This window comes from Gavialis gangeticus, unplaced genomic scaffold, assembly GCF_001723915.1.
Source record: "Gavialis gangeticus isolate Ggan-Ray unplaced genomic scaffold, GavGan_comp1, whole genome shotgun sequence".
Lineage (NCBI taxonomy): Eukaryota > Metazoa > Chordata > Crocodylia > Gavialidae > Gavialis > Gavialis gangeticus.
Genome location: NW_017729022.1, coordinates 17,889,591 through 17,902,993, shown reverse-complemented (window position 1 = coordinate 17,902,993; position 13,403 = coordinate 17,889,591). Strand labels below are relative to the sequence as shown.

General features: G+C 40.4%; 1 long non-coding RNA gene across 1 annotated transcript in view; it reads right to left on the bottom strand.

Annotated features, from left to right (window-relative positions):
* Positions 1–5,345, bottom strand: part of LOC109297006 — an 8,423-nt gene extending 3,078 nt beyond the window's left edge. Inside the window, exon 1 of the long non-coding RNA XR_002097142.1 lies at positions 5,335–5,345. This is a non-coding gene — a long non-coding RNA (uncharacterized LOC109297006). The remainder of the gene's footprint in view (positions 1–5,334) is intronic.
* Between the last annotated feature and the right edge of the window lie 8,058 nt (positions 5,346–13,403).

Sequence of the window (13,403 nt, the reverse complement as noted above, 5' to 3'; positions counted from 1 at the left end):
TTATAGTCAAACTGGTGGTAACTGGGTATATTTTTCCTTCGCTACTTCTCCTTCCCCACTTGCTCTGCAGCAACGCTTCTTTTACCTTTTAAGCTAAAAATCTCTGTGAAGCCCAAAAATACTGTGGAGTCTGCTCATCAAGAGGCTAAAAGATTGGGACGTGTTGAGTTTAAAACACAAAAGGGGATCAGCTTGTACGGGCTCATTGACCCAGTTTGGCTCAGACGTGCCCTAATGAACTGAATGCTGGCCCATGAGGATGTCAGCTGGACACCCAGCTGGATTCAGAGGTATTCTGTTTAACTGTGTGCTTGTGTCTGACTTTAGTTTATTGTTGCTCTGATTAACTGATTCTTGGCATATGAGGGTGTCAGCCTGTCCATGCTGATCAACCCGGCCAGGTCAGGCGTGTCATGTTAATCTGTGTCTGTTTGTGTGTATGACTGATTTGGGGACTGGAGGAACCCAGCCCACTGAAATTGAGTCCTGCAAGATGCTCCATTGGGGGGTGAGGGCTTGTAGAAGGGAGAGATACAGCTCCATATATAAACACAAGTAACACAAGCAGCACATGAATAGAATTACCAAGACCCTAGAAACGTATCCTTAATAAATAAGCACACCACAGAGTAATGGGCAAATCTGTACAGGATCGCTGCTGACAAATAAGCCTGGCCTTTTTGTTCCAGATCCACATGTACTAAAGCCTAGCATTTAGACAGCATAGATGGCTTAGGGTGAGCCTAATCACCTGCTCCAATACCACTCTTAAGGTCTTTGTCTCAGTGGTGTAGAAGTACATACTTGGAACTCCTCTAAGCACTATACATGGCTTAATTGCCAAGCTGGGGTTTCAGTAGAAACCCATTGAGTGGTGGTCTCCAGCACAATGGGGAAGCAGTATAGGTATGGTATTAATATATTGTATGTAGACAAAGCAGAGGCAATGACTGGCTTAAGATACTGATACCATGGATATACAGTGGTGGGAAAGGCATACTGCTTTCTTGCATGTTCCTGGAAACAAGATGATGAAGGAAGTGGGCAACATTACCACAGGCCATAACAACTATCTAAGTTGCAATGTAAGAAATGCAATTGAATGGAAACTGCAGGGCAAAGTTTATACTTAGTAGTAATAAATGAAAATGCAAAAACCCTGTTTTATGCACCATGAAAAATGATGTGTGATCTAGGTTTTTTTTCACTTTATTTTTTGTCTTTGACAGCTTTTTTGTATCATCTCATCAGTTTTGATTTCTGGATAGTGTTTAGTTATATTATTTGTTTCATCAGCTTGAGAATGCTCCTTTCTTTTTTTATTGATTTTTACAATACAAAACCCAGAAATATACAAAACCTCAGAATCAGATTGCTAAAACGTTGATTAAAGATAAGAGGGCAGAAACTGATCTCTCAGGCTGTGACAGAAGTATTAATGTATTGTCTTCATACAACAGGATCTTGTTTCACTATCTCTTACCTTAATATCTTGTATATTACCTTATCACTGTAGCCAATTATTTCAATGCTAAATCAAATAGAAAGGGGGAGGGTAATGGGGAACCTTGTTGAATCCCTCTTTGCAAAGGAGATGGATCAAATAAAATATTGACAACTCTTTGAGTGGTATTTGTATATAACTGGATCTACCTTATGACTTCTTTACCAAAGGCCATCTTTTTTTACTACAAAATCTACTTTCAAGAAATACTCTCAAAAGGCCTTTTCTGCATCATGTTTTAGAAGAGCATTAGGGACTTCGGTATTTTGTTGTGCAGCTACTACATCAGTGTACATTATCTAAACTTTTTTCAATAAACCCTACTTGATTTTTGTGAATTAACTTTGGGACAACCTGTTTCAATTTGTGAAATAAAGTTTGGGGTAGGATTCTGTTAGGTTCATACAGGCATTACATTTAGATCAACCTAACCAGGATTAGGTCAATCTAAATGCCCAATCAGGCATGCACAAATGTAAATCGCCCAAAAAAATGGTACACCCAATCTAAGTTATTTTACCTGAGGAGGTTCACTAACTCAGATCGAGATTGGGTTAACCCAATCTAGGAAAGCATTAATCTGATCTCCCAAGCACCCATGCACATTCAGAGCATAGCCCCAGGGCTGGGAAAGCCCAGCCACTTGCCCGAGCCCCAGAACTGTGTCATTTCCCCACCCAACCCTAACTGATCTACTTTTAGCCCTCCCTGCCCCAGACAGACAACTCCCCCATGGATGCACCAGCCCCCTCCCCACCCTGCCAACCCTTCTTGTGGACCCACCAGACCCTCTGATCCCACCCAGAGTTACTTACATCATATATTATATTGAATACTATATAGTCACTTGGCTTTCATTTATATTTATTTTTCTGATTAGCTGCATGCACAGGCCATCTGTGTGTAAATGATTAGTTAACAAGTGAATGGAATGAGATTTCTGGAACAATTCTGATATATATTGTATCTAGGTATGTGTAATTGGAAAACACAGTAAAAATAATTTTAAAGTTTGTCTCTGAACATCAGAAATGTTGTGTCAGTTGTTTAAGTTAATTTAGAATTTCTTTATTGCCTCTCAGTGTCTAGATAAAATGATGACTTTAGAGATATAACCAAATTGTTTTCTTCTGTAAGAGGAGTTGAAAAACACAAACATGTAAAAATGTAATAGTTATTTTCATGCCAAGCCTTGAATAATTCCTGGAGAGCAATGCTGAGATCTAATAGATCGCTCACAGAGTAATTATAGCTGAAACATCAGCTTTTCCTGCAGCGTCAGAGACAGAGCAAAAGGATGACAGCCAAATAAATATCTGGGCTTGATACTTCAAAGGACTGAGGATCTCTTGAAAGTTGCTGGACACATTGTGGTCACACAGCATCTTGTTGGTGCTAAAACTCTCCTTGCTTATTCTGTAATTTGGGAATAAGTCAAATCTCTCTTGAAAATCCTAAGTAATTAGGCATTACATTTGATAGATTTATAAGACTATGTAGAAAATTTATAAATAGGGAATCCTCTACTGCAAGCTGTATTAGTTACCTCTAAATCAGGGCACCCCTGACCTCACCCCTAATATCAAGCTTGTACCTGATATATCAGTGCAGATTGCAAAAACCACTGCTATGCCTCTCCTAATTTTTCAACAAATCTACAAACTCTTATCTTGAAAGCATTTCCACTTCTGAGTTTTGCCAGTATCCATTCTTGATGATCTGTTCTAAATCTCTGTTGTTTCTCTCAGTAGGCTTCCCTTGTCTTAACTAAAGGCTCTTCTCAGAAAGGCCAGCAAACAATAAATGCAGATCTTATGGGGCATTTTGGAGACACAGTGAGCCAGTAAGTTGTTTCTTTGAGTAAATTCAAAAATACTCAGTTTCTAAATACTAGGCATGAAATCCTGGCCATCTTTAAGAAAGAGAATAAGGAGGATCCAGATAACTACAGACCAGTCAGCCTCACCACAGTCCCTGGAAAAATCATGGAGCAAGTCCTCAAGGAATCCCTAGGAGAAGAAAGTGATTAGGAACAGTCAGCATAGATTACCCAAGGGCAAGTCATGCCTGACCAACCTGATTGCCCTCTGTGATGAAATGACAAGCTCTGTGGATGTGGGGAGAGAAGATGGCATGATATAGCTTGACTTTAGCAAGGCTTCTGATATTGTTTGCCACAACATTTTCACCAGCAAGTTAAGGAAGTACGAGTTAGGTGAATGGACTGTAAGGTGGATAGAAAACTGGCTGGATCATCATGCTCAGAGGGTAGTAGTCAATGGCTCAATGTATAGTTGCAAGCCAGTATCAAGTGGAGTGGCCCAAGAGTCAGTCCTGGGGCTGGTTTTGTTCAATATTTTCATCAATGACCTGGAAGATAGGATAAAGTGGACCCTCAGCAAGTTTACAGATGACACCAAGCCGGGGGGAGTAGTATATACACAGGATGACAGGGGTAGGATTCAGAGATACCTGAACAAATTGGAGGACTGGACCAAAAGAAATCTCATGTGGTTCAATAATGACAACTCCAAAGTCTTCCTCTTAGGATGGAACAACCCATGCACTGCTATAGGCTGGGGACCAACTGGCTAAGAAGTAGCTAGGCAGAAAAGGCCCTGGGTGTTACAGTGGAATATAAGCCAACAGTGTGCTTTTATTACGAAGAAGGCTAATGGCATACTGAGCTGCATTAGAAGAAGCATTGCCAGCAGATCAAGGAAAGTGATTCTTCCCCTCTGTTCAGCACTGGTAAGGCCACATTTGAGCACTGTGTCCAGTTTTGTGCCCCCCACTACAGAAATGATGTGGACAAATTGTAAAGAGTCTAACAGAGGGCAACAAAAAAGTTTTTGAGGGCTGGGGCACATGACTTAAAGGCTGAGGCAACTGGGCTTATTTAGTCTGAGGAAGAGAAGAGTGAGGGGGGATTTAATAGCAGCCTTCGACTACCTGAAGGGTGGTTCTAAAGAGAATGAAGCTAGACTGTTCTCAGTGGTGGCAGATGACAGAACAAGGAGCAATGGTCTCAAGTTTCAGCTAGGGAAGTTTAGGTTAGATATTAGGAAAAAAACTCTCACTAGGAACGTAGTAAAACACTGGATCAGGTTACCACGAGAAGTTGTGGAGTCTCCATCTTTGAAGGCTTTTAAAACTCAGCTAGATAAAGACTTCTGAGATCATCTAGTTGGGGATTGTCCTACTTTGAGTAGAGGGCTGAACTAAATGATCTCCTGAGGTCCCTTCCAACCCTTAATTTTCTATGATTCTATGATTCTGTTATAAGTCCACTGGAACTTTGAACACTGATTTCAATAGAGCTAATTTCATTTCATACCTTTAATGCATTAATATGCTCCTCATTTTTCTCCCCACCCTTTTTTCACCTGTGAGTTGAAATTAAATATGTGACATTTAAATAACATTCTTTCCTTTGGGGAGGAAGAGAGGGGAGAAGATTGGACTTAGAAGTTTTGCTCTAACTTACTATGGTAAATGCTGCTCCATAATGGACATGTCTACACATGCAATTAGCACACAGCAATAAACTCTGGTGCATTTCACTCTGGAGTTTATTGCTCATGGACATCACATTTATACATGTGCCTGAGACCATAGCATGTTGACCTGAGTCACAGCAGCCCTGGCTGGCAGGGGTCCTGGGGGGTCAGCCTGCTAGCCCAGGCAATGCGGTGGATTAACAAACTATGCAACAGAATAGTACTTTTATTTTCAAGTACTACCCTGATGCAGAGTTAATTAGTTTCCTGTGGCCTAATAGGGCCACATGTGTAGATGTGAGACATTTACTATGGAACTAATTAGTCTACTCTGCAATGAACGTCTCATGAAGATGTGCCCAATAGTACCTATGATCAGATTGGTTACTGTCATAGAATAATAGAGAAGAAGTAGGGCTGGAAGAGAGGTCATCTACTCCAAAGCCATGCCAGAGCCAGTATGATTCCTATCCAAACCATCCTACACAAATCCATTGTCTAGCAAAATTACAAAGCTCTTCGTTAAAATTTAAAAAATTGTCATCTGCTTCACCCTCACTACTTGCTCCCACTGTTACTTGGATCAATGTCTCTGCTTGCTTATGCTTGTTCCCTCTCCAGAAGCCAGCTGGCTGCCCTGTTGACTTCTGCAAATGCACAGAAAATGCCAGCAAGAATTAAGCAACTCTGGGACTTGGAGTTCTTAAGAGACCATATCTCCTAGGAAGGCACACTACTCTCTGTCTCTCAAACAAGAAGTCCTAGAGTTTCAATAAAGAAATATCATTCCAGGCAAGTCCCAGAGAGTGGCTGTGTCAGGAAAAACTCTGGGAAAGCTGGATATCATTTTCTTTTAACTTTTAACTTACACTTTAAAAAAAGTTAAAGTTAACCTTTTTTTAAACTAGGTAAAGTTAAAAGTTGATAGCTGAAAAAATGTAACTAGGTAAAGTTAAAAGTTAGCTATTTCTTTAACTTTTTAACTAGTTAATTAACTAGTAAATTCCCATGACTGTATCCCATCTATCTTCAATCCTCCTTCCCTGAACATCTGCCCAAGGGATGGATGAGCTTTGGCAGGCTTTCTGAGACATCCTGATTCCATGCTTCAGGCAAATAGCACACCTCCTGGGATCCCAAATCTGAACAAGAAATTAGTGTCTCTGTCCCATGTCGAACAGAGTCACCAACCACCACCTCTCTTTTCTTCTTTCTTGGTGCAATGGTCCTTATGTACTGTCAGACTGAAGATGAAAATATGATAATGATGAAAATAATGGTGGATTTTTTTAATATAATTTTGTACCAGCTTTATCTGCTTCAGCCTATTGAGCATCAAATATTTGTACTGGGAAGGAAAGCCTAGCTCATACAACTTTTGCTAGAAGACAAAATCTCATATAGTCTACAACAAAAGCGTTCCAACCTCCCATAACTGGATTCATGTGAGTAACGCATTGGCTTCCATAGGGAGTAAGTGACTACCCCTGTGACTGAAGTGCCTCATACACATATTTTTAGGATTCCACCCTGTGACAGGTGTGTCCCTTCGGGGTCTGTCCACTGGTGACCCTGCCCATTTGTTATGGGCCAACCGCCCACCTTCTTGTCTGCCATGCCTTGTTCTTAATTGCTTAATTAGAAAATATTAATTAAGTGGGAGGCTGCCCATTTGACTGCCCCGATGCAAGGGAGTGCTATCTGTGGCTCCTTTTCTCCCCTACACCGCAGCCCAAGCCTCGCAGATGGTACTTGCATCGATTAGTCTGGGGCTTACTATACTCTGGCCCCCTTGTCCTCCCTGGGCTTTCTGTGGCCCTGCTTCACTAGGTGCCTCACTGAGTGTTCATCAATGCTGCCCCCCCCTCTCTGGGGGCTTCTCACTGCCCCCCCTCTCTGGGGCTGAGGTCTTCACACAGTCGTGGCTCCCCTATGAGGCCTCCTCCAACCCCTGATAGCCTCACCCAAACCTCCAGTTCTAAACAACAAAGACAAGCCCCTAGGCTATAACATAAAATCTAAGCTGTCCAGCTAAACATCATTCCATCCCTACTAGGGAATTCTCCACCACACAACAGCAATCAGGAGCTGCTTGTGCAATCAGGCTTCTCCCCTCTGTTTGCTCTGGCAGAACTCCATCTCCCTTGGCTGCTAGCAGGAAACTGCCAGCCTGGCCCCAGCCCTGGGGTTTAAATGTGAACCAGGCCCTGCCCCTTCTGGTCAGCTGACCACTGGCAGGTGTGGGTCACCAGCTAACTTTGGTAGCCCTGGCAACCAGCAGCTGGGGCTCCTCAGTCACTGCTAGGGCTCCTAGCAGTTTCCCCTCTCTAAAGGGGTAGGGCGCCTAAGTGCTCTGCGACACACCCAAACATAAAAATAAACAATATTCTCAGTATAAATCCTGCAGCCTTTCCTGACATCTGAGCAATACTTAATTTCTCACAGTATGTGAAATTCTGCTTTATCAGCTATCACCCTGCTTCATGCAACTGAAGTGCCAGGGTTGCCACTTCTGTCCCTTTTGCTAAAAATCAATCGTAAGTGGAGTGTCAGTAGGACAAAATAAAATGTCAACTGGGGAGCACTGGCAGGGCAAACTAGGACTATTGCTAAATGTGCAAATGTCCTAGTGTTAATGTTAGCAATGTAATAAGGCTAAGAGACAAGCTACATAGCTGATGGAGTGCTGTGAGAAATGAAGAGATAATGTGTTGGGCATAAGTAGTACTGTCCTGTAACAAATGAGCTCTCACACTTTCCACTAATGCTTAGAGAAAAAACTGGGGCAAGAATTTGTTCATATTTTGATATTTAAAACAATCACTCAGTAAGTGGCCTAGTAATAGGCAAACCTCAGAGATTTTGGTCTTGGGATAATGTATTGGAAGCAATGATTTATAATCCACCCGGATTTTGGTTAAATTCAGATTAGAAATTCTCAGATGAGTCCTCTTCCAACTGTAGATGCTTTTGCCTGGGCTCACATATAAATTAGTGTGAGTTAAATGAGGGCAGGGCTTCTCAGCATTTTAGCTACTCAACTGAAAATCAGCCCATATTAAAAGCAAGCTACCCCACAATACCTTATACCTTCCTCATTTAGGTGTAAACCATTATTGATTAGTTTTAATTTATCACAGTTTTGAGCATACACATGGGAAGTAAGCAGAATATCTGACAGATTTTATCCTAAAGTAGATTGTCCAAATACCCACATCCATACTCTGAATTCCCTAAACCTCTTTGACTTGGTACTAATCTGGATAGATTTGTATACATTTCCTGATATCTTCTCTGCTATTTTTACGTTTGTACATCTGTTGCACTAAAATGTGGAAGCAGAGAGACCTGCAAACATTAAATGCTGAGAAGACAGGAAATGTGGTCTAGCAGTGAGTTCATAAGAAGCAGGAAGTATGAGACTCAGGATCTTTTTGTGGCTCTGCTATAAAGTGGTTTTGTGACCTTTAGCAAATGAATATCCTCTCTCTCAGTCTCCCTGTCAGCAAAACAGAGATAACAAGACTTAAATGCCTGATACAGGTTGGTGCTATGGAATTGTAAAGCATAATTTATTTACTGAAAACCAAAAAATTATTCTTCAATATAATTTCAAGAGCAGATAAGTTTTAAGTTGAAGTTTAGTCTTTCAAAGAACTTCTAATTCTCCAGTTTGGTTCCCATATCCCTTTAAGAGTATAATTAAAATTTTTGTTTTGTTCTATGCTGATGGCAGAGTACGCAGATGATCAGCAAGGTTCAAACCTTTTAAATAGAATTACTAATGCTGTTTATGTTGTGGTAATGTTGCAGCCTTATTGGAATTGCAACCAAGGAGGAGGGTGGGGGAGGCAAACAAAGTGAGAAAAGGTTTAAAATGATCTTTTGTGCAATAAGCAAATGCCTCTTTATCTTACTCTACATCTCAGGGTTCACTGAACTACCTAAGGTGAATCATTTATTCCATAAATTTTGGATTTTTTTGATCCAAAAGATTATTCCTGGATAATATCTTTCAGGTCTACAGGCGATTGAATAACATCTGACAAACACTTTATTAAATTATTGTTTGCACAAATGTCAAATTATCCATGATCCCATTTTTTATGACTTAACCAGCTCTGGTTATAAACCATCTATAAAAGTAATCCAACCAAATAAAATAAAACAAAGGAAACCCCTTCACTAAAATACTTAAATACAAACATAATCTCTTAAAGTACTGATGTATTATGGAAATTGTCTCTATATAAAAGAACATTCGTGTTCATTGTCTTTTAATATGCTACTCAGTGGGTGCATCTACATGAGATGCTTAATGTTGCATTAGCATAGTCTACTGCAAGTAGCAAATTTATTCAGCACTAGTGCTTATGTTGACATCTGATAGGGAGCAAAGTCTGTTCCTGTCAGCCATCCACTGGGGGCAGGAGGTAGCTGCTTGCCTCTGGGAGCTGCCTGCTGCTGGGGTGGTCTCCAAGCCGCCTGCTCCAAGATCCTGATTGGAGAGGGTCGGTCTGAGAGATCCTTATCTCCCAGCCCCCACTGAGTAATTACAATCAGGGAGCAGGAGGTTGGGAGACCCTTATCTCCCAGCAGTGGCTTCACGACCATAGGGCCACTGCTGGGAGATGCTAATTTTCCAGCCTGAGCACCATGGTTGTGTGCTTGGGCTGGGAGACCCATATTATAAATTTGCAGGTACAACTTCTCTTCAATCTGCAGAGGCAAAAATACATGCATTAAGCATGTCACTTTGCAGCTGGATCTCCATTTTGCAACTGGATCAATACGCCCGTGCAGAATTCTTTGGTGCAACTTTGTATTCAAATAGGGATCAGCACTGCCAAAAATTTAACTGAAAAATAGATGTGGTAACTTACAATGATAATGAAGGAACCAAAAAAAATCCTGTGCCTTCTCCAATAGCTGTTGTGGCTCTCCAGTGATAAGAGCTGTAAAAATCTGTCAGAAAAATAAGAAGTGAAAACACTGTAAACATAGGACACTAATTTATTGAGTAAAAAGGTGTCATTGTATTGGTTACTCCTGTGACTATAATTCCTCTCTACAATAGATGAAGCTGTTGTTTAAAAAAGTCCAGAGTTTTATAGTTGAAAGAGCAGTGTTTATGATTCAGAACTATCAGAATTAATGTTTGTCTGTTTGTACCTGTATGAAATGTACGCAGCAGTTGATTAATATCTTCTAATACGGGTTTTGAAAGAATGGTAATAGCAACTGTTCACATGTAAAAAATGTTGTTGAAGAACCCTATCATTCAGTGCATCTCTCCTTTCAGAGATCTGACCCCTATTTCCATATTTTGAAATAATACTTCATAATGGATGCAGTATTTCAGGGAATTTAAATATAAATCAAAACATGTCCATTAATTCTTTTGTTTTGAAAAAACACATTTGAATAGAACCATATGTTCAAAAGTAATTCAATTAGTTTTAATGCGTAATGGCTTTGCAAAACATTTTCTGATGTGTTGTATGAAGGATGCTATCTAAAAAAAAATTGTATTTTGCTATTAGCAGGGACCTTTTACATGTGAACTGTATTAATTCTGCTCATCCCTTTGTTCAGATAGTTCAGAGTATAAGAACTTGCCACAAATATACTGCAGCAACTGGAAATGAGTTCTTTAAATGATTTCATTAAATTGAAATTACCAAGTGTCTTGGTATTATTTTATTGAAAAGTGGTATTTTGGACACTTGGTCCTTAACAGCAGAGGAGATAGGAATTTATCATGATGCTTTAAAAAGCAAGAGGCCATTATTGTTTAAACAATAACTATTGATGTTTTGACTACAAAAACAGATGTAGCAGAAATGAATTATCTTCAGATGCTGACATTATTGGTATTACAAACTCCGTTACAAGCAAGAGTACCTTCTGTGATAAAAAAGATAGTTTGTGTTATTCTCAAACGACCAAGGAGTTAAACTTACAGAATGATGAAGCTTGTTTATTCAGGGAGCCTTTTAGCTTATACATCTGCTGTTCCCTCCTGCAATCCGGGGGCCAATGTAATAACTTATACACAACACTCTTAAAGGTATCCACACATCTTCCCCCTTTACATGTAACATATCCCCATGTGATACTGACATTGGAAGTGTAGCTCAACCCATTGGTAAAGCACATTTTAACAGGTTTCTATTAGTCTTTGTGTTGTCTTCTTAGCGCTAAGTGATCTTCTCAGTTTCCCTGCGCTCTCAATCCTTATTAGTTCAGTTCTTGTTTGGTTTCCTTGTTCAGATGTCTCTGCTTCTGTGTCATTTTCAATCTCCTCTGTCATTTCTTGTTGTTTTATTGTTAGCTCTGTTTCCTTTGGTGAATCTCAGGATGCTGCTTCCTTTCTCCCCTCTACAAGCTGCAAGTGTTGTCTGTTCCTTCTTAACCTGTGTCCGTCTGGTGTGACTACTTGATAGGCTCTGGGAGCTACTTGGTGAGAAATTAATGCTTTTTGTTTCCACATTCGTCCATCTGAAATAAGCATAAAATCTTTGTTGTGCAGCTGTGGTAATTCCCTGGAAACCCTGTCATGGTACCATTTTTTTGTTTGAGTTTGTCAATTTTTAAAAATGTTTTTACATTTTGCTTTTCATTCTGATGAACATCATCTACAAGATTTGACAGCCTAGTTTTGAGTTACCTGTTAAACAGCATTTCTGCTGGGGACAATCCATGTTTCATGGGTGTTGCCCTATAATTTAAGGACAGGTAAACTTTGCTGTGTGAATCTAGCTTTTTTCAACAATTTCTTCACTATTTGTACTTCATTTTCCACCAGACCATTGGATTGTGGATATTTAGGACTTGAAGTGTTGTGATGGAATCTGTATTTGTTTGCAAACTCTTTTAACTCAAGAAAGTTGAGTTGAGGTCCATTGTCCATTCTCACAATTTGTGGAATCCCAATAAAGAGCACCCCTTGCTCTCCTTTCACATTTTTCAATTCCTAGATGCCTCTCATGTATTCTGTTTAACATGTCTTTCTTTAGCATTGCTGGAACAGCAAGTCATGAGCCTTTGAACAAAATGCCATCCAGTACTGACAGCTCTTTCTTGAACTGAAAGTAGCGTCTAGGTATATGTTTTCCAGGCCAACCGACATAAATAGCTGTTATGACTCTTTGAAGTGTGGTGTCCTGAGCACCAGCTTCTGCAATTAGTGCCCACATTTTATCTGTGACAAGAATCACTCTTTTAATTAAATTAATATGCACTATGTCTGAGTCTGGAATTCTGTCATTTTCCTTTGTGTCATATGCTCTGGACAATGTATCTGCAATAAGTCGATGTTTTCCTGGTGTGTATTGTATGTCTAGACATACATTTGCAGTTGAAAGAAAAGTCTTTGTAATATGGGTGGCATGTCTGAAACCCTTTCTTTGCTATGGTTACCAGTGGTTTATGATCCATTTCAGATATCACAGGCTTCCCATAGATGAATATATGATTTTTTTTTTACAGCCATATACTTTTTTTACAGCCAAATTTTCTTTCTCAATAGACACTCAGACTTCGAGAGTGCCCTACATGCATATGCTACTGGTCTCCAGCTATCCCCATGTTTTTTAAGCAAAGCTGCTCCAATGCCTTCTTTAGAATCATCTGTTGACAATTTAATGGGTCTTTTAGGGTCATAGTATTTTAGTATCGGGGCTTTCATTATTTTTTCCTTCAAGTTTTTAAATTCAGCTTCCTGTTCACGTTCCCATATCCACTGATCTTTCCTTTGTAGGAGTGATCTAAGGTGTTTGGTGTGCTCTGCTAAGTTAGGTAGACATTTCTCTACAAAACTGATCATTCCCAGTAATATTTGCACTCCTTCCTTATCTGTAGGGGGTGATATGTTTGTAATGGCTTTAACTTGCAGGATTGATTTGCAACCCTTTCTCAGAGAGATTTTCCCCCACATACTAGGCCTGTGTGAAGTGACTACTATTCACTTCAGATTTGGATTCAGCCAATTTGGGGGACAGTGATTCGATTCAGTGATTTGGATCACTGTCCCGATTCAATTTGGCCAAATCTGATTCAGAGATTCAGCTGCTGCTAAATCTCTGAATCTCTGAATCAGCTAGGCCAGGAAAAAATGCCCAGGAAAAAATGCCCCAACTCAGTGGGTGCCATAGGGCAGGGGGGGTGATTCCCACTGCACCACAGTATATGAGAGGCTCTACACGAGCCCTCCGACTCCCCCCTCACTCCCCTAGCCCCTGCACAGGTGCCTCACCCAGGCCAGCTCCATCCCTTTAAGAAACCCTCCCCCCAAAAAACTGCCAGACTCACTGCTCCTGCCAGCAGGGAGTGATCCAGTTTTTCAGTTTTCCAGTAGGGAACACCAGAATTCCTGCTAGGGAGGCCAGTGGCAGGAC